The sequence below is a fragment of the Dama dama genome, chromosome 14 (genome assembly GCF_033118175.1).
Source record: "Dama dama isolate Ldn47 chromosome 14, ASM3311817v1, whole genome shotgun sequence".
Taxonomy (NCBI): domain Eukaryota; kingdom Metazoa; phylum Chordata; class Mammalia; order Artiodactyla; family Cervidae; genus Dama; species Dama dama.
In genome coordinates, this window is record NC_083694.1 from 42416867 (window position 1) to 42437175 (window position 20309).

A 20309-nucleotide genomic window follows, 5' to 3' on the forward strand; every position below is an offset into this window, starting at 1 on the left:
CAGTAGGACACAGAGCTGACCTATCATTTATTGGCAATTCTAGCAGATAGAGTGATGACCGTGAGCATAGTCTTTGAGACTCCTCCACAGCTTGCTTGCTTTTTTTTTTTTTTCTTGTACACACTGAAGGTTTGCCAAGGGTTGGATCGAAAATGAATCCAGCTGCATTTATTTAAAAACTGCCAAGTAGGGCCACTCCTCCAGGCAGTACTGTGCTATTCATTTATATACCAACATGGCTCACTCAGACCATATGTCTCCCTCTGATCTTCAGAAAACATGCATTTATAGAGAAAAGCCATTTTGTGACAAAGCTATATTCAAACCTAGAAAAGAACATGAGACATAAGAAGAATAGTGATACGCAGATTCACTCCGATTCTGCAATAAGAACCTGACGCGCTATGAATAATTATTTTAAAAAAGCAATTAAAGAATATTCCTTTCTAACAGGTATTCTGTTCATATAATTTTTTTAAAAAACTAAAAGGAGGGGAGGTGAACATTAATCCTTTTCCGATCATCTTTTTCAAAAGCCAATGAACTCTAATTCTTTTTCTGAATCAGGACATTTAATAAGCGTATTAGTTGGGATTAACATAAACACACATTGTTGTTGTTTAGTTGCTAAGTCTGACTCTTTGTAACCCCATGGACTGCAGCCCAGCCAGCTCCTCTGTCCATGGGATTCTCTAGGCAAGAATACTGGAGTAGGTTGCCATTAACTTCTCCAGGGGATCTTCCCAGATCAGGGATAGAACCCAGGTTTCCTGCATTCCAGGCAGATTCTTTACTGCTGAGCCAGTTGGAAAGCCTAAGTCAACTATATTCCAATATAATATAAAAAAAAATTTAAAGCATATTTGATTCAATGTATCTGACACATGATTTTTCATTGTGTCTCTCTTATTAAATGAGTCTGTTTTTAAAGATGGATTGGTGTTCGTTCTGTTCCTACAGCTGGACCACACTGTGAGGATTACTAACGTGCCATTTGAAGCACAGACTTGTGCAGGTACTTCGTCTACAAGAAAATGACCCGGTTCTCCCAAGTGATAAAGCGAGTGTCTCCCTTCCTCACTCTACCACCCAACCAGCTCTGTTCCCAATGGTAGAGTGAACCGCCTCGTGGATTCAGGGAAAAGATGCCTGTTTAATAGAGCTTAAGATATCCACTTGACATTTGGGCATTTTAAACTCCCTGACTCTGTCTCCAGTTGTAAAATTTAAAACTGAACTTTTCGAGCTTCCCTGGTGGCTCAGCGGTAAAGAATCCGCCTGCCAATGCAGGAGACATGGGTTCCATTCCTGGTCCGGGAAGATCCTGCATACCTCAGAGCAGCTAAGCCCATGTGCCACAGTTACAGAGCCTGTGCCCTAGAGCCCACGAGCAGCACCTACTGAAGCCTGTGTCCCCTAGAGCCCGAGCTCTGCAGTAAGAGAGGCCACTGCAGTGAGAAGCCTGTGCACTGAAACAAAGATCCAGCACAACCCAAAATAAATAAATAAAAATATTTTTTCAAGCATGAACTTTGCAAGGGACAAGGAGGCAAGGATCACACACGTCCACAAAAGACAACCACGTCCCTTTCAGGGTTCATCTTGGAGTTCATGCTGCTCCTCCTCCAGAGCTGACCCTACTATTCTGTGGGCCACAGCCTCACCCCTAACACATCAGAGCCCCTCTTGGTGGATCAAGCCTTCAAGCCTCAACTTGCCTCCTGTTTAACTATAAATGTATCTATACATTCGCCTTGCCTAATAGGATCTGTGTTTCTGATTTTAGTTGCCATAAATCCCCTGCTGTTTTTGGTTTCCTCAAGCTCTCTCTTGCTCTCTCCACTGCTGTTTCTCTTATCTACAATTAAGCTACAGCAAGAGAAGCATTGACGTATATACACTATTGTATGCAAAATAGAGAGCTAGTAGGAACCTGTGGTATAGCTCAAGGAGTTCAGCTTCATGCTCTGTGATGACCTAGGGGGTGGGGTGGGAGGGGGTAAAGAGAGAGGCTCATAGGGAGGGGAATCATCCATATAGATGATTCACTTTTTTGTATAGCAGAAACACAACATTGTAAAGCAGTTATACTCCAATAAAAAATAATGAAAAACATTCATTCATTTTACAAAAGCCTCCATCACATGGCACCTGAAGAAAAACATTTTAGGATGTCCCTAAATCACTGCATTCTCCTTTCTTCTGGTGCTCATTTCAGCTCTAACCTACTTCTTGAGTCTGTCTGCTTCTTTTATCTTCATTGCCAGGATGCTGGTCCAAGTTATCATTAGTTCTGGACTACTATACACTAAGTAAGTGAAAGTTGCTCAGTTGTGTCTGACTCTTTTCAACCCCATGGCGCTGTGTGTAAAATAGATAACCAGTGGGAAGTTGCAATATAACACAGGGAATTCAGCTCAGTGCTCCGTGACAACATTGAGGGGTGGGATGGGGGTGAAGTGGGAGGGAGGCTCAAGGTGGAGATATATGTATAACTTATAGCTGATTCACATTGTTGTATGGCAGATACCAACCAACATTGTAAAGCAATTATCCTCCAATTAAAAATAAATTTTTAAAAATAAACAAAAATTTTTTAAAAGTCCCAACAACAACAGCATGGACTCCGTTAATGCTGCTTGCCCCTTTCCACCCACTTTTGCCTGGAGTATCCTTCTCTCTGCCCCCACCCACAACTATTTCACTCCTGTTCATCCTTCAGGTCTGAGCTCAAGCCTCCCCAGGGATCCTTCCTTGACCTCAGATGAGGTCATATTCCATGCAGGGCCCCTTGTTTCTTCCTGCTGAAGTGCTGACTCAGTTTGTAATGATTGATCCACTTACTTTGGGTTCCGAAAATCAGAGCCTAATTCTCCCACGAGACCCTAAGATCCACAAGCACAAAGCTTCTGCCCCCTTGCTCAAGTTCATGTTTACAATGAATGGTACAGGTCCCAGCCCTTCTCGGGAACTCAGTAAATACTTTTGTCAAATGTCAATCTTTCAGAAGGTGGACCGTAAAGAAGGCTGAGCACTGAAGAATTGATGCTTTCAAATTGTGGTGCTAGAGAAGACTCTTGAGAGTCCCTTGGATTGCAAGGAGATCAAAACAGTCAATCCTAGAGGAAATCAACCCTGAATATTCATTGGAAGGACTGACGCTGAAGCTGAAGCTCCAATATTTTGGCTACCTGATGGAGAAGAGCTGATTCACTGTAAAAGTCCCTGATGCTGAGAAAGATTGAATGCAAAAGGAGAAGAGGATGGCAGAGGATGAGATGGTTGGATGGCATCACCAACTCAATGCACATGAGTTTGAGTAAATTCTGGGAGATAGTGGAGGCCAGGGAAGCCTGGCACTCTGCAGTCCATTGACAATGACATTTAAGTTGCTCAGTCGTGTCCGACTCTTTGCGACCCCATGGACTGTAGCCTACCAGGCTCCTCTGTCCATGGAATTTTCCAGGCAAGAGTACTGGAGTGGGTTGCCATTTCCTCACAGCTCAGCTGGTAAAGAATTTGCCTGCAATGCAGGAGACTGGGGTTTGATCCCTGAGTCGGGAAGATCCCCTGGAGAAGGAAATGGCTACCCACTCCAGTATTCTTGCCTGGAGAATCCCACGGGCAGAGGAGCCTGGCAGGCTATGGTCCAAGTTCTCACAAGAGTCGGACACTACTTAGCAAGTAAAGCACCACCAATACACTATCAGTAAACATAGGAAGAGTGAAATTAAATCATATTTCTGTGAGCCCTATGAGACAAATATTTTTTAAAAAAGTGACCTTTCACTCTACAGTCCATGGGGTCAGAAAAAGTCGGACATGACTTAGCAACTGAAAAACAACAACAACCTTCAGAAAGAGAAGGCTGGACTTACGGTCCCTACTCCCTGATTCTCATTCTCTGCTCATCGCCATCGCCCTTCCAGTCACATGGATGACTTCCTAATGGTCAGTACTATCTGCCCTCGAGACACCACGCTCTCCACGTCCTCCTGACTTCCAGAATAGGTTTCTGCCCTCCTTATCTTTTGGCCTCTTTCTCAAACTCCTCTCACTTCCTCCTTAAATGCTGATTTCCCCTCAGAGTCTGACCTTTTTGCTCTAATCTATCCTTATCTATTCATTGACCTTTGGATACCTCTCAGGATCTGATCAAAGTTACAGACACATTCCATCGCAGCATGACAAGTGGAAACTCACAGAAAACACTGTTTCTCCCTGCTGGGGGTAGAGTCTTGAGTCCTAATCACGGAACCACTGTGGATCCCAGTTAGGGCCCCCTTCTACCTGCTCTCCTGGTACCATCTACCAATTCCAACAACTGTCTGTCTGCTAAATTTCCTTCTGGCTCTGAATTCTTGAAATGAAGCCCTGATTTCAATTCATTCTTCCCATTGCTTCCCAGATGGTCTACAAACACTGTCAGCTAGGAAATTCTTATTTCTTTCTTCAAACCTGCTATTTTCCCCTGCTTTTCCCATCTCAAGCAGTTGCCCCAAAGTAGATACCTTTTTTATTTTAAAGAGTATCTTTTTTTAATCCATGGTGTTTCTACAAAACCAGCCAAGATTCTTCCCAGAAAAAAAAAATAGAAAAAAACCTTAATTTTCTCAACCCAATTTTTTTTGGGTTTTTTTGTTTTTTTATAATTGAAGTATGGTTGACTTACAATGTTGTGTTAGTTTCAGATCTCAATCCAATTTTTCCAACAGTTTTTCAAAATGCACTCCATCTCTTTCTTAAAAACAAACCAATTCTAAAACTAACGAATCAATAAAACACAGAGATGCAAAGAAAGGAAAGATGAAATCATATTAACAGACCCCACCCATTTGTCAGTCTACCAAAAATATAATAAATGTGCTAAGGAACAAATGAAGAAGAAGAGAGTGTCCTGGGCATGAAATTGGGGGGAAAAAAGAAATGCCATGAATGTGGCCCACATCCTGACCACAGCACCTCTGGAAGTCCTCTTATTTTATGAGCCACCCTAATATCACAATTGTGCTTCCCTGGTGGCTCAGTGGTAAAGAATCCACCTACCAATGCAGGAGACGTGGGTTTGATCCCTGAGTTGGGAAGATGCCCTGGAGAAGAAAACAGCAACCCACTCCAGTATTCTTGCCTGGGAAGTCCCATGGACAGAGGAGCCTAGTGGGCTACATACAGTCCACGGTGTTGCAAAAAGTTGCAACTAAACAGCAGTATCATAATTAGGCTCCAAAACATCTTGGCAAGCCTCCTCCCTGACTTCTTACATTGTCAGACTAACCATCAGCTCTGCTGTGGTCATTCCACCAAGAGTGTGTCTCCACTCTGTTTTGGCTTTTCAAACTCTTCTCAAGGTCCAGGACAAATGACTCATGTAGGGGCAGTCTGTCACCATCCAAAGACCTGTCTCTGTCTCAAGTAGAACTCAAGCTCCACCTTCTCAATAAAGCATTCCCCAATTCAACCATGTCAGCAAATGCTTACGGGCCCTATTATGTGTATGGGCTTCCCTGGTAGCTCAGCTGGTAAAGAATCCAGCTGCAATGCAGGAGACCTCAGTTCAATTCCTGGATCAGGAAGATCTGCTGGAGAAGGGATAGGTTACCCATTCCAGTATTCTTGGGTTTCCCTTGTGGCTCAGCTGGTTAAGAATCTGCCAGCAATGAGGGAGACCTGGGTTCAATCCCTGGGTTGGGAAGATCCCCTGGAGAAGGGAAATGCTACCTACTCTAGTATTCTGGCCTGGAGAATTCCATGGACTGTATAGTCCATTGGGTAGCAAAGAGTCAGACACGACTGAACAACTTTCACTTTCTTTTACTATTATGTGTCCTGTGGAAGAATGGTGGTGGGGAAAGGGGGCTGCTGAATGTACTAGAATAGAGAGGAGAAAGAAAGGTGAAAATAACATAGCCTCCAACTCAAGGTGTCTATCATCCAGCAGAACAGATTTTCAGGAACAGGACTAAAACCAAGTGAAATGCTAAGTTGAAAGGCACAGACATTGAGGTCCAAGCAGAGCCAAAAATAGTTTCTCCTTTCTCCAAAACTGCACTGTATTTGTACTCCTTTGTAGTTCTATGATTCTTATGTGCTAAATACTCACAGATGGTTCAGAAAGCTTTCTGAGTGTAGGAACAATGTTTTCCCTGTTTCTAAAGAAGCCTCAAGAACTGGTCTTTGAATGGAGGAGTGGGAAAGTGGATACAGAAGGGATAAGAGGTCACCCCATTCAAAGGAATGTGAACTGAAACTGAAAGTGTTAGTTGCTCAGTCGGTCCTGACTCTTTCTGACCCCATGGACTGTAGCCCACCAGGCTCCTCTGTCCGTGGAATTCTCCAGGCAAGAATACTGGGGTGGGTTGCCATGCCTTCCTCCAGGGGATCTTCCCAACCCAGGGATCGAACCCAGGTCTCCTGCATTGCAAGCAGGTTCTTTACTGTCTGAGCCACCAGGGAAGCCCTTCTTTTCCAAGGAATGCATTATTTATGTGCCAAAGGCACACATCAGAATTTTCAACCAATGACATTGTAAACTGCACTGACCTCAAAGCATCCTCAGTTGAAAGCTAAAATAAAATACCTCTTCCAAGATCTGTTGGTGGCAATTGAGAACTACATTTGACGAAAAATGAATCAAAGTATCCATGTCTAAACCCCACCGTTGGACTTCCCTGGTGCTAAGACTCCACGCTATTAATGTAGGGGGCCCAGGTCGTTTCCTACTCAGGGAACTAGATCCCATATGCCACAACTAAAAGATGCCATATGTCACAACTGAGACCCAGTCCAACCAAATAAATAAAAATGTTAGTTGCTCAGTAGTGTCTGACTCTTTGGGACCCCAAGGACAGTAGCCTGCCAGGCTTCTCTGTCCATGGAATTCTCTAGGCAAGAATACTGGAGTGTATTGCCATGCCCTCCTCCAGGGGAGCTTCCCAACCCAGGGATCAAACCGGGGTCTCCTGCATTGCAGATGCCATCTGAGCCACCAGGGAAGCCAAAAATAAATAAATAAAAATAAATTAAATTAAAAATAGAATGAAATAAACCCCATTGTTATCATCCCCAGAAGGTGCTAGCAATGGTCCAAAGCGCAGTGAGCCAGGTCAAGTGGAAGCAGACACAGCTCTGGGCGGCAGGCCTGGTACATGTCCAGCTGGTACAGTAGGTGGTTCGCTCTGGTCTATGAGTCACCCATGAGGGAAACTGCAGTTCTTCACCAAGACTGTAGGCGCTAAGATCCGGTATTTGCTTTAAGACCGTGGGAGCAAAGGAAAATATAGCAGAACAGCTGGGAAACAAATTCCCTTCTGACTCCACAGAAAGCTTGTTCCTGCCAAGTCCCTTTCCGTCCTAGAGACAGGGGTCCACAAGGATATGTGCTTTCCTGTCCTTCAAGTTCATTTCTTTTGCCTCACTTATCACTTTACAGCCCCCACTCCTCTAAAATGATACTGAGCTTCGGACTCTATTTTGTAACACGAAACATGACAAAAATATATCATTGAACAAGCAGCTAGAGACATTTCCATCTTAGTGTTTTTCTTTTCTCCCTGCCAACACTGCTTATTCAGCAATTCTGAGATCCCAGATATAAAATATTTGTTAGCTTGTAGGCTGGCACAATTTTACCTCTTCTTATAAAGGCAGTTTCCTAACTTCATATGATTCTTGTCATCTGTGTGACTGAAATAAGTATTTGAACCCCATCAAACACTACTGGACAGAGAGAGAATTCTATAAGCCTCAGAGAATGCAAATTAACACTCACTCCTTCTCTTGATTTCAAGAGAGGGTCAACAGCTTTGTCGGGAAACAATTCTCTTGGAAAACCACTTGAATTCCAGGAAAAACCCTGAATAATTGGAGTAAACCAGCTGTCAGAAGAACTCATGTGTTTTAGGAACTGTGGCTTATTGTTCAGTGCCTATTGTTAAAAGATTTTTTTTTAAAAAAAAAAAAAAGATTTTTTCTCTATATGGCTAGGCAGTATATTTTTTTATTTAACTCAGTGATAAATTTGTTTTTTGATTCAAAGTTCTAACAACACATTTTCCTTTACTAACATTCATCTTTGTGGCACACACAGTTCTGTAGTTCCAGTAACACTTTTCCTGAGCTGGTTCTTCCTGTGAGATGTCAGTTATCAACCATATGCATTGGGGGCATTCCTATGGAAAGGATGATCTTCTTGTAGAGATCTGCAAAATGCATAATCTAGTTGAGGAGAAGCAAACAAGCTAATTACGCCTAGAGGTAATATCCAGCCAGATAAGCATTGTCATCACCCTCTGTAGTTTTCCTGGCCTACAATTCCGTTAAAATGAAGGAGTAACATTGCAGAAGAGAAAATGCGAAATCAGCAATCTCTCACCTACAGTTAATTGGCGCTTTGCAGAGAAGAGAAAGATTGGTCAACAGTCAAAGCAGCAACGCAAGGAGTCCACCAAGTCTCCTCGCGCACCGAGGAGCAGACACAAGCACAAGAAGTGGTGACTCCCTGGGGCAGGAAAGAGAACCGCTGTAAGACAAGCCAGTTTGGAAGCAAAAAGCTCTAAGTCTCTCCAGAGACCTCACATGCCATCCCTATAATGGGATAGAAAAGCCACCTGCACACAGTAGGTCCTCAGGATGCCTGTTTGATGAATGATGGAAAATGACTTTTTAAAAATATTTATTTGGTTGAGTTGGGTCTCAGCTTGTGGCAAGTAAGATCTTTGTTGTGGCATGCAGGTTTCTCTCTAGTTGTGGCGCTCAAGATGTAGAGCAAGTGGACTCAGAAGAGGCATGCGGGCTTAGTTGCCTCAGGGCACATGGGAACTTAGTTCCCCAACCAGGGATCATACTCACATCCTCAGCATTAGAAGGCAGATTCTTCACCACTCAGCTATCAGGGAAGTCCATGGAAAATGACTGCTTTAATGATGATCTAAATAATGACCCAAGACCTCAGTAATGAGATCGTTGTATTTAATTCTACTTAGGTATGGCCAGAGGGGCATCCCAGGTAGAGCTAGTGGTAAAGAACCTACCTGCCAATGTAAGAGACAAGAGTTTGATCCCTGGATCCTGAAGACCATGGGGTCACAAAGAGTTGGACATGACTGAAGCGACTTAGCACACACACACATAGGTATGGCCAGAAGCAGACAACACTTTACAATTTCTTTTTTCAAAAAGCTTTTTATATAATAAAGCAAACATCAGGCCTGGACAACAGTTCTATTGGTTCTAAAACAGAATCCAAGTGTTGTCTAAGAGAAATGAAATTGTGTCCTGCTACAACAGAAAATGGCCAGGTGTAGAAATCTGTATGATAAAGAATGCCTGCAATGCAGGCGATGCAGGAGTTGCTAGTTCGATCCCTGTGTCAGAAAGATTGCCTAGGAGGAGGGCATGGCAATCCACTCCAGTATTTTTGCCTGGAGAATCCCATGGACCGAGCAGCCTGGCAGGCTGCAGTCCATGGTGTCTCAAAAGAGTCAGATGTGACTGAAGCGACTAAGCATGCACAGAAATTTACACAAAAGGGCCATTTTAATTTCCATTCCTATGGAGCAATGTCTTTACTACATGGAGAGATGAAAGAAAATTGCTCTCTCTGATGTATTATTTTTAAAATTAAAAAAACATCCTGGATAACCAGTAATGTCTCACATTTGTAGACACCAATGTCCTCGTTTGTCTCCCCAACCTTGTTCTCCCCGAGGTCTCTCTCCATCCCCTATTGACAACTCCATCCTCTGGCCATTCAGGCTAAAACCCTGGGAATCATCGCTTTCCCTGACATCCCACATCCAACCTATCAGCAAATCCTCTTGGCCCTTCCTTCAAAATAGATCTAGAATCTCACTGCATCTCAGCACACCTGCCACCAACACTCTGGGTCAAATCACCTCCGTCTTCCACCTGGATTATCACAAAGCCTCTCAACAAGCCTCTTTGCTTTAGGTCTTGCTCTTTTGAACCAGTTCCGTATTCAGGTCAGAGGGATCCTTCTGCCATGTGCTCAGTCACTTCAGTGGGGCCCTGTGGATGGCAGCCACCAAGCTCCTCAGTCCATGGGATCCTCCAGGCAAGAGTACTGGAGTGGGTTGCCATTCCCTCTTCCAGTTCTTCACATGTATGATGGATTTACACCCCTCCTCTGCTCAGACCCTCACATGGCCCCTTCTCATGTAGAATAAAATTCAAAGTCCTCAATCCTTCATGTTCTCCCTGCAGCTCACTCTGCTCCAGCCCACTAGCCTTCTTGCTGGTCCTTGAAAATGTCTACTCTGCAATTCTGTCCTCTCTCTCCGGAAAGTTCTTCCCCAAATATCCTTCTAGCTCACTCCCTCACCTCCTGCAGATGCAAATGCCACCTCCAGGAAGTCTTCCTCACTAACCTATTGCAATCAGAAACAGACCCCCTACCACCTCACCTGGCGTTTCTTATCCTCTTTTTTTTTCTTTTTAAACCTTTTTTTTAAAAAAAATTTTTGAAATATTGTTGATTTACAATCTTGTGTTCATTTCAGGTGTACTGGAAAGTGATTCAGTTATACATATACTCTATTTCAGATTCTTTTTTGATATTATTACAAGATATTGAGTATAGTTCCCTGTGCTACACAATAGGTCCTTGTTGGTTGTCTATTTTATATATAATAGTGTGTACATGTTAATTCCAAACTCCTAATTTATCCTCCCCTTTCCCCTTTGGTAACCATAAGTTTGTTTTCTATTTCTGTGAGTCTGTTTCTGTTTTGTAAACAAATTCATTTCCATCATTTTTTTAGATTATGCAGATAAGTGATATGGTATGGTATATTTGTCTTTGACTTCACTTAGTATGACAATATCTAGACCCATCCATGTTGCTGCAAATGGCATTATTTCATTCTTTTTATGACTGAGTAATATTTCACTGTGTATAAATATTTCATCTGTTGGTAGATATTTAGGCTGCTTCCATGGCTTGGCTATTGTAAACAGTGCTGCAATGAACACTAGTGTACATTCATTTATTCAAAATAGAGTTTCCTCCGGATACATACCCAGGAGTGGGATTGCTGAATCACATAGCAACTATGTGTCTAGTCTTTTTTATGGCCGTTCTCCATAGTGGCTGCACCAGTTTACATTACCTACCAACAGTGTAGGAGGGTTCCTTTTCTCTTCTGCCTTCTTATTCTCCAACACTTGCCATCAGCTTACATACTCCACATCTGGCTTTGTTTACTTACAGACTCTCCTGACTAGGATATAAACCTCAAGAGAGCAAGAACGTGCAGCTGCATGTTCATCGCTGTATCCCCGGCCCCCAGAACAGTGCCAGACCCAGAGTAAGGGGATCAGTATCTGAACAAATGAGAACCGTGATAGATTCAATGTTCTGTTTTGGGCTAGGTTCACTTCTATTTCAGTGAACACAGACCTGGCACCTCCTGCCAGGTCTTGCTCCTGGAGTAAAGCACGCACCTTACTCCGCAGCATCTAGATGCGTAGAGGTGACAGGGAGAAACCAATCCTGCCTTCGTGAAGCTGACAGTCTGGTCTAGAGAAGGAGACGTTAGAACAGCAAGTGTCAGGAAGTGTCAGGAATACAGATGATCAGGAAGCAGATCAGAACGACCCTCAGTCTAGCCTAAGGATTCAGGAAAGACCTGCCACAAAGTGATATTGAAACTGAGATCCGGTTGACAGTACCATTGGCCAGATACAAAGAGAAGAAGGAATATTCCAGGCAGAGGAAAGAGCAGGACAAAGTCTGGGGTTGAAGAAATTAGATCCAGCTCACTGAAGGGTAATGAGAGGGCAATGACAGAGACAGAGAGACATAAGATGGAACAGCAGCTCCAGAAGAATCCTGGACTTGATTTTGGGGCAGGAAGAAGTCAGGCTTTAAGTGATATGATCAGATTTGCAAGTTTTTAACATTTGCTCTGTATTAATGGAAAGGAACTGGGAGACAGGCAAGAATGGATGTGGGCAAATAATTTAGGTGGCCAGAGCTGATAGAAGCTTCCACTAGGCTAGTGGTCGTACATACCAGCAATGTAGTTTATGAGTTTATATAAAAACTTCACCCTTACTTAGATACTCTGTGTCCCTCAAACCTTCATGATTCAAATCACCCAAAAACCTAAACAATGAAAGAAGAGAGCTAAGGATGAGCTAAGATCAAAATGATTCTTTTAATACAATTGTATGTATTATTTTAGAAACACTGCAAAGTATCTTAATAGTATTTATTTTGCAGAAGTAATCAAAACAAAATATTTTAGAGCATTTGCCAAATTAAACGTGCCATTAGCAAAGTACAAAAATGACTTACTAATGGTGTTGAAGAAGGGAAAGCCCAGAAAGGTAATTTATTTCATTTTACAAATGAGGAAATTTAAGCTCAGAGAGGTTAAATCACTTTCCCAAGGTAACACAGCAAAGAAGTGAGAAGTGCTAGGACTTTAACCTAGACTTTTGGACACCAAGCCTGGTTTCAATCCACTGACTTTTCCATACAGAGTCCATCAGAGTCCTTTGATGTATGACTCTGATTTAATGCCTTCTTCAGGATTTTATTAATTAGAAATAATTTCACTTGTTTATTAAGTGTACCCTATGTGTACAACTGGCTTCCCAGGTGGCTCAGTGGTTAAAAAAAAAAATTTTTTTTTTTTCTTCCTGCAATATAGGAGATGCAGTTTCAATCCCTGAATCAGGAAGATCCCCTAGAGAAGGAAATGGCAACCCACTGCAGTAGTCTTGCCTTAAGAATTCTATGGACATTGGAGCCTGGTGGGCTGCAGTCCATGGGGTCACCAAACAGCTGGACAAGACAGTGACTAAACAACAACTTGTGCACAACACCGGGCTCTCTGGACACAATGACGGGTAAGACTAGATGCTGACCTCAAGGGACTTGCAGCTTTATAAACAGACAATGATAACACTGTCGGCAAAATGCTAAAGGACACAAGAGTACAGGATGGCTAGGGCGTGTCTGGGGAGCACACATCTGGGTGTGGGAAGGAGTAGGGTCAGGGAAAACTTCCTTAAGGAATTGTCATACGAGTTATTCAAAGATGGGTCTTCCAGTAATCACTAAAACCTCACTCCAGAATGAATTCCCAACATGGAAGGACTTTCCTGCCTGTATCACATTTTCTTACCAAAATAATGACTAGAAGTTACTTCCAGAAAGAGCTGTAGAAAGAGATTCTACCAAGTGAGTTTGCACACAGTATCTCATTGGATTTCCACAATTATCCTGGGGAAACAAGCTACCTAGGGGTTATAATTTCTATTTCATAAGTGGAACAAACAGGGACTGGAGAGTTTAGATGACATTGTGCAACATCATACAACCAAGCAGAGAATTCAGTCAGAACCCAGGTTTCTATACTTCTGGTCAACCCTGTTTCCATTGTGTAGACAAGACATTCTTTCCTTCTTGACCACTTTCTTTCCTTCAGGCACTGTGTACAAACTGCGGCCCTCAGGCCTGTGAGCTGCCTGGTGAGAACATTCACAGAATAACTCACAAATGATCAGAAGATAAGTTAGGTAGGTAGGTACATTTGTAAATGAACCAATCAATTTAATTCAAAACAAACATGCCCTGGGCACACTATCATTAATTAAGAACTTTCCAACAAGACCTTGATGGTAATTTTGAAGGGAAGGGAGGGAGAAAGAACGACAGGAATGAACAGTGCAATCTACTCCTTTTTATCAGGCCGAGAACAAGATGTACTCCTAAATTCTAGGAGTACATGTTGTTTTTATTTAACTAATCAGTCACAGGTTAAATAAAGCAACTGGGGAAAAAAAAATGGAAAGAAGGAATCCACACGCTGATGCTGGTCATCGGAGAAAAAGAAAGACATGAATCGCCACCTGTGAAAAGTAGGAAAACAAATTCACCTGAAACAAAAATGGCAACTTCAAGGTAATTTTTCCTCAAGGGGTAATCTCATCAGAGATGTGAAAGGAATTCACAGGTTGGTGAACTAGATCCCTAATATTTACAAATGCACTCTCAGGACGCGTGGGTGTGCAGTGGGGCTCGACTTTGCAAGGTCAGTTATTATGCACAAGCGTAGGAAATCAGGGGATGTGGTCTTAGATTTATGGGGGTGAAATGTGTTCAGGGGACTTCGGGGGCCCGGCCTCACTTTCTAATGCTAGAAAGCGCTGGAGTTCATTTTCTACAAGTCCCTTGTGACAGGGCAGGCAGATCCAAGCACTTTTTCTCTCGAACAAAGGAGCAGCCATGCCTCAAGCCCAGTCCAACCTGAAATACCAGATTTCCTAATGAGAAGTCAGCCCAGCCGCCTGCCCAGCAACTTCCTAGTCTGTTTAACCCCTTCCTTCCCTCCTGTAGGTCCCCAGAATTCTGCCTGCAAATACCACGGAGACTATTTGAACTTAAAATACGTGTATATCTCTGAAAATCCTCACCTGACTACTTTTTAGATAGAAGCATGAATCACATTCTCATACACACATCATCAACCCAAACATCAAGTGAGAACACTGCAGGAGACAGTAAATGAAATAGTACTACCAGGGCTTCTCTGGTGGCTCAGTGGTAAAGAATCCACCTGCCGATGCCGGAGACATGGGTTCGATCCCTGGTCCGGGAAGATCCCACATGTCTCGGAGCAGCTAAGCCTGTGTGCCATAATTACTGAGCCTATGCTCGAGAGTCTGAGAGCTACAACTATTGAAACCCGAGCACCTGGAGCCTGTGCTCTGGAACAAGAGAAGCCTCGGCAGTGAGAAGAGCCCGCAAGGCAACTGGAGAGGAGCCCCCACTCGCTTCAAAGAGAGGAAAAAAAGCCTTAGCAGCAACGAAGACCCATCACAGCCAAAAATAAATAAATAAGTAAAAGTCTTTTAAAAAAAAGAAGTACTGCCAATCGCTATAAAGTTATATATGCATCTTTCTAATTCACATACTTTTTTGGATAAAAAGAATAATAGTTCCAATCATTTTTCACACTAAATCACCGTAAAATTTTGAGCTAGTTCACAGATAATAAAAGCCACTCTGTAGGCTCAGTTGGTAAAGTATCGGCCTGCAATGCAGGAGACAAGAGAGACGTGAGTTCAATTTTGCCTGGGAAATCCCATGCACAGAGGGGCCTGGTGGGCTACCGTCCATGGGGTCACAGAGTCGGACAACTAAGCAGGCACGCACAAATAATATAGATCAGATGTCTCTTAAGTCACCAAAAATCCTCTCTATAATTAATAAAACTTTACACACTCCTATCTAGTAATTGAAAATACCAAGTTCCAAACTGAGTTTCTATGATTCCAATGGTTGCAAATCCTGTTGTCCTTTTTAAAAGTCAGTCTTTAGGCTCTGGACTTTAAAGTCTTGTCATCTTTCTTAATCTCACTTAATACATGTAATAGCAGTATCTCTGTCTCTTCTTTTGTTTAATTTATGTAGCTTTTTTTTTCAAGTATTAGATATGAAAAGTTTTGGGAGTTAAAAATCCTGTGAACAGAAAAACAGCGAAATCTGAAGCACACATTTTTAAATTAGAAACAAATAAAGAAATGTAAATGAGAGTGAAATGTTTTCTCCCCTGCAAGAATGAGCTATACCTTCCTTGTTTTTCCTATTTTCTTCTTTTTTCCTCTGCTTATGAATTTAGGAAAGATAAAAAAGCAAATACTCTTTGATAGCCGAAATATAGAGAAAATGAACACTTTAAAACACTGTTGGTAAGAGTAGTTGTTTAGTTGATAAGTAGTATCCAACTCTTTTGCGAGCCCATGGACTGTAACCCGACAGGCTCCTCTGTCCACGGGATTTCCCAGGTGAGAATACTGGAGTGGGTTGCTATTTCCTTCTCCAGGGGATCTTCCTGACCCAGGCAGAAACCTGTGTCTCTTGCATTGGCGGGCAGATTCTTTACCACTGACTCACCAGGGATGCCTTCGGTAAGAGTATAAATGAGTTTTTTTTTTTAAAAAAAAAAGGGTATATATGAGTAAAACCCTTTTTGGAAAATAAGCTAGCAATTAGTATGCAAAGAGTCAATCATTTCCTTTGATTTGATCATTCTGCTTTGTGCTTTGACCTATTTATTCTAAGGAAATAATTAAAAGTGCACAAAAGTTTTGGATAAAAGATGTTCATTTCAGCACCATTTATAACAGTGAAAACTGGGATCATCCACGGGAGAATTGAAAAATGAAACTGTATTTCCCTGACCACTAGTGGCCAAGAGACCTGCCAGAAGTCTTTACTTCCTACTTCTGGAGAGCCAAAATATAGAGAAAATGAACACTTTTAACACCGTTGGTAAGATTTGTTGTTTAGTTGCTAAGCTGTGTCTATGTCCATCTCTTTTGTAACCCCATGGACTATAACCTGTCAGGTTCCTCTGTCCATGGGATTTCCCATGTAAGAATACTGGAGTGGGAATACTATACATTAATGTAGCTTAATCTGTTCACTGCATTCTTCAGGAACAGAGTCACTGAGTTTAATAAATTGTAGGCAATCTACCAATCAATCAAGGCTCTGACTAAAATAACTAAAATTCAAGAACTGCATTAAACTTTTCTGCCCAAGAGTGTACAAGTCCTTTATTTAAAAAGTTTTTTATTTTTCTGAGTAAGAACCCTACCAACAAACAGCAATTTGTTGTGACCGCCTTTAACATGATCCAATTCTTTATCTTACAAATGAATACAGCCGTAACCTGGGAAGCCCTTTTATTTCTTTATTAACATTTAACTAATATAATTAAATGAATAATAAAAAAAATAAAGTATTTTTAAAGCACTTTCTCTAATGAGATCTATGCAATGCACATAATGACTTCCTCGAGGAATGAGCAATGTGACAACTAGCTTGTCACAACCAGTGAGTATTCGAGGAATTTTACTTGCATTGATTCACTGAGACTTCACTGCAGTGGAGGAAGTGGGAGCTATTATTATCCCCTTTTACAGATGAGTATGAGAGCTTGAGTAATTCACCCAATAACCCGGCTGGGAAATGGCAAAGCTAGAATTAGAAACCGGGCAATCAGCATGGAGGTCTCAACCTCCTCAACCACATTGCTATTAAAATACAATGATTACATACAAATGAAGTAATTAAAACTTATATAACCTAGATTAATTTTGAGAACACAGTGGGCTTTTGGTAACACAGAAGCAGAGGGGGCAGAGGGACTTCCCTGGTGGTCCACTGACTAAGACTCCACGCTCCCAATGCAGGCGGCCTGGGTTCAATCCTTGGTCAAGGAACTAAGATCCCACAAGCTGCAATGAAGATTGAAGATCCCATGTGCTGTAACTAAGACCCAGTGCAGCCACATAAATGAATATATATATATGTATTTTGAATAAATGAATATATATATACATGGATAAAGAAGCAGAAGAGGGAGAGAAGAGTTGATCACAAAAGGTTTATCAAGGAGGTGATGATGCCAAACCCTTCACTGGTCCTCACGGAGGGGAGGTGACTGGCAAGGGATATTCTAGGCCCATAGCACCATGTTATCAAAAAGACAAACCCAGGAGTGATGGGCTTGTCCCTGAGGCTGGAATACCAGTGATGAGGAGGAAAGAAGGGTGGGCAAGGATTAGAAGGCAAGGTCTGTTTTAGCTTGTCCCTATCTTTTCTGTGTGTGTGTCTCTGCTTTTTTTATTATTATTATTTTCTTTCTGGGAGAAATAAAGATGAAAGAAATTTAAGTGGCGGAACGACATGACCAGGTACATTTTCCAAGGTGCCACCACTTGGGCAGCAGTGTAAGAGACAGTTGAAGAATGGAAGATTTGGGAGTTATAAAGACCAGTTTGGGACTTCCCTATAGCTCAGATGGTAAAGAATCTGCCTCCCAACACAGGAGACATTGATCTGTTCCCTGGGTCTGGACGATCCCCTGGAGAAGGAAATGGCAATCCACTCCAGTATTCTTGTCTGTAGTATCCCATGAACAGAGGAAGCTGGCGGGCTACAGTCCAGGGGGTGACAAAGAGTTGGACATGCTGAGTGACTATACAACAACAAGAAGAAGACCAGTTAAAAGGCAAGAAGGGAAAGCAGCTGCTGAGCAGCTGGATTGAGAGGAAGGAACAGATGAAGAGTTTCATTTACCAGAGTTCAGGGCTTTGGTCACCAATTAGATGTGAGAGATGAAAGGAAGAGTGATGTGACAGATAACTGGCTAATGAAAAATTACCTAAATACATATGCATGCATGTATTTTAGAGGCACCATGCTGAGTAAACGACTTTTCAGAAGACCACATAAGTTCCAAAGAGGGGAATTTACATTTTTTCCTTCCTTGTATTTCCCCTCCTTATAATAACATCCTGAATCACATTGTTCTGTTTTCACTTTTAATTACTGAGTCACCTCAAGATAAATACAGTATGAAAGAATTGGTTTCTCAATCATCTTTCCATCATCAAGTTTCCTTTGAACTTGTTAAGGACCGATAGAATCACATTTAATACAGACAATCCCTAGTAACCTTGTTTTTAGAACATAAAAGTTGTTTTTAAAGTATAGACCTGATTCTGACACAGAAATGCCAATATCATAAAAAAAAATCTCCATTTGACCTTTTTCAAATTTTATCTGTTAAGTAGTAGTTTCCTAAAATACCTCTAAAAGAATACAATGATACATTTATGTTCTGGAGTATAATTAAACAATGAGTTTGAGGATCTTAATCAAGAGTAAACGTGCCTTTGTCTCATCAAATTTGCAATTTTGTTCTAACTCAGGAAAGCAAATTATCCAGATAGTTGTCAAAGACTGATAAAATTAAAAACTAAGGAATACACATTGACCATAAATGATAAAAGCCTGTGAAAACTACTAAAAATACTAAAAAACGATTATTCCTGACAACCAGAGAGCGGCATCTGAAAACCCCATATGAGACACAGTAAGGATGACACACCAGAGAAGCATGTAACAAATCCACTGTTCTCAGAGACAGGACACAGATCTCTGCTAAAGCTGTGTGTCCCGACCTCCATGGATAGGAGGCTGAATTACAGCCTAATTAGAGTCAGAGAAGAAGGCTTTGTCTCTTTCTTCTCCCAAGAGATACAAAGGTAAAGCTGGAATTGTAATTTGCTGGGAGGCCTAAAACTCCATCCTCTACAGTAAGAGAAAAGTATATAAGGGAAAAGCCTTAATGGAAATATAAGACATCAGAGCCATGACAAAGAAAGCGAGTTCAGAAAAATGACAAGAGTACATGTATTTTTTCTAAATCCAGTAACATGCCCTTTTAGCAATAAATGTTCTTACTAAATAATAATGGAAACAAGAAAAAGTATACGGGCTTTGAAGGCAGACGGACCACCACCACTTGGGAGCTGTGTGACCTGGGGCAAGTTACTCACCTCTCTGACACATCACTTCCTTCATCTGCAAAGTGGTGGAAATGATACATGTAATTATAGCTTTCAAGAGATTGTACAAAGATTAAATGAAAGAATACATGTAAATAAATAAAGCCTCTAACACAATGCCTGGCATACACCACAAATGCGTGATTGCACGCGTGCTCAGTTGTGTTCGACTCTCTCTGACCCCACGGACTGTAGCCCATCAGGCTCCTCTGTCCCTGAGATTTCCCAGACAAGAATACTGGAGTGGGTTGCCAATTCCTCTTCCAGGGGATATTCTGGACCCAAGGATTGAACTTGCCTCTCCTGCATCTCCTGCAATGCAGGCAGACTTTACCGCTGAGCCACTGGGGAAGCCCAGACCACAAATGGTTGTTATAATAGTGTGCCTGAGGTTTTTCCTTGACTTTGGATTTGTAAAAAAATTCAGTTGTTAAATTTTTTTCCCTTCTAGCACAAAATAAAGCAAAGTTGACTCTTCTCTTCCTGCCTGTCCAACTCCAGCCTCGTCTTATGATTTGAATCAGGGTCAAAAAAAGAGAGAGAGAGAGAGAGAGAAACACCATCACCATCACCCTTGCAAAACCCCAAACAAAAAAACTTGAGTGCTTACTATATGGGATCAGAATCATGCTAAGTGCTAGGGCAGACAAGAACACAGAAAAAGGATGATCTCTGTCCTCATGAGTCTTGAAATACCAATAACAAAGTGAGATCTCCATAGACAAAGCAACTAGAATAAAGCTTAAAAAAAAAAAGATCCAGTATGAGATGAGACGATACTGACAGAATCACCATGGTGACGCACAAGAGGGAAGAACGATGTGGGTTAGAACAATGATGAGGAATTGATGCTTTCAAACTGTGCTGCTGCCGAAGACTGTTGAGAGTCCCTTGGACTGCAAGGAGATCAAACCAGT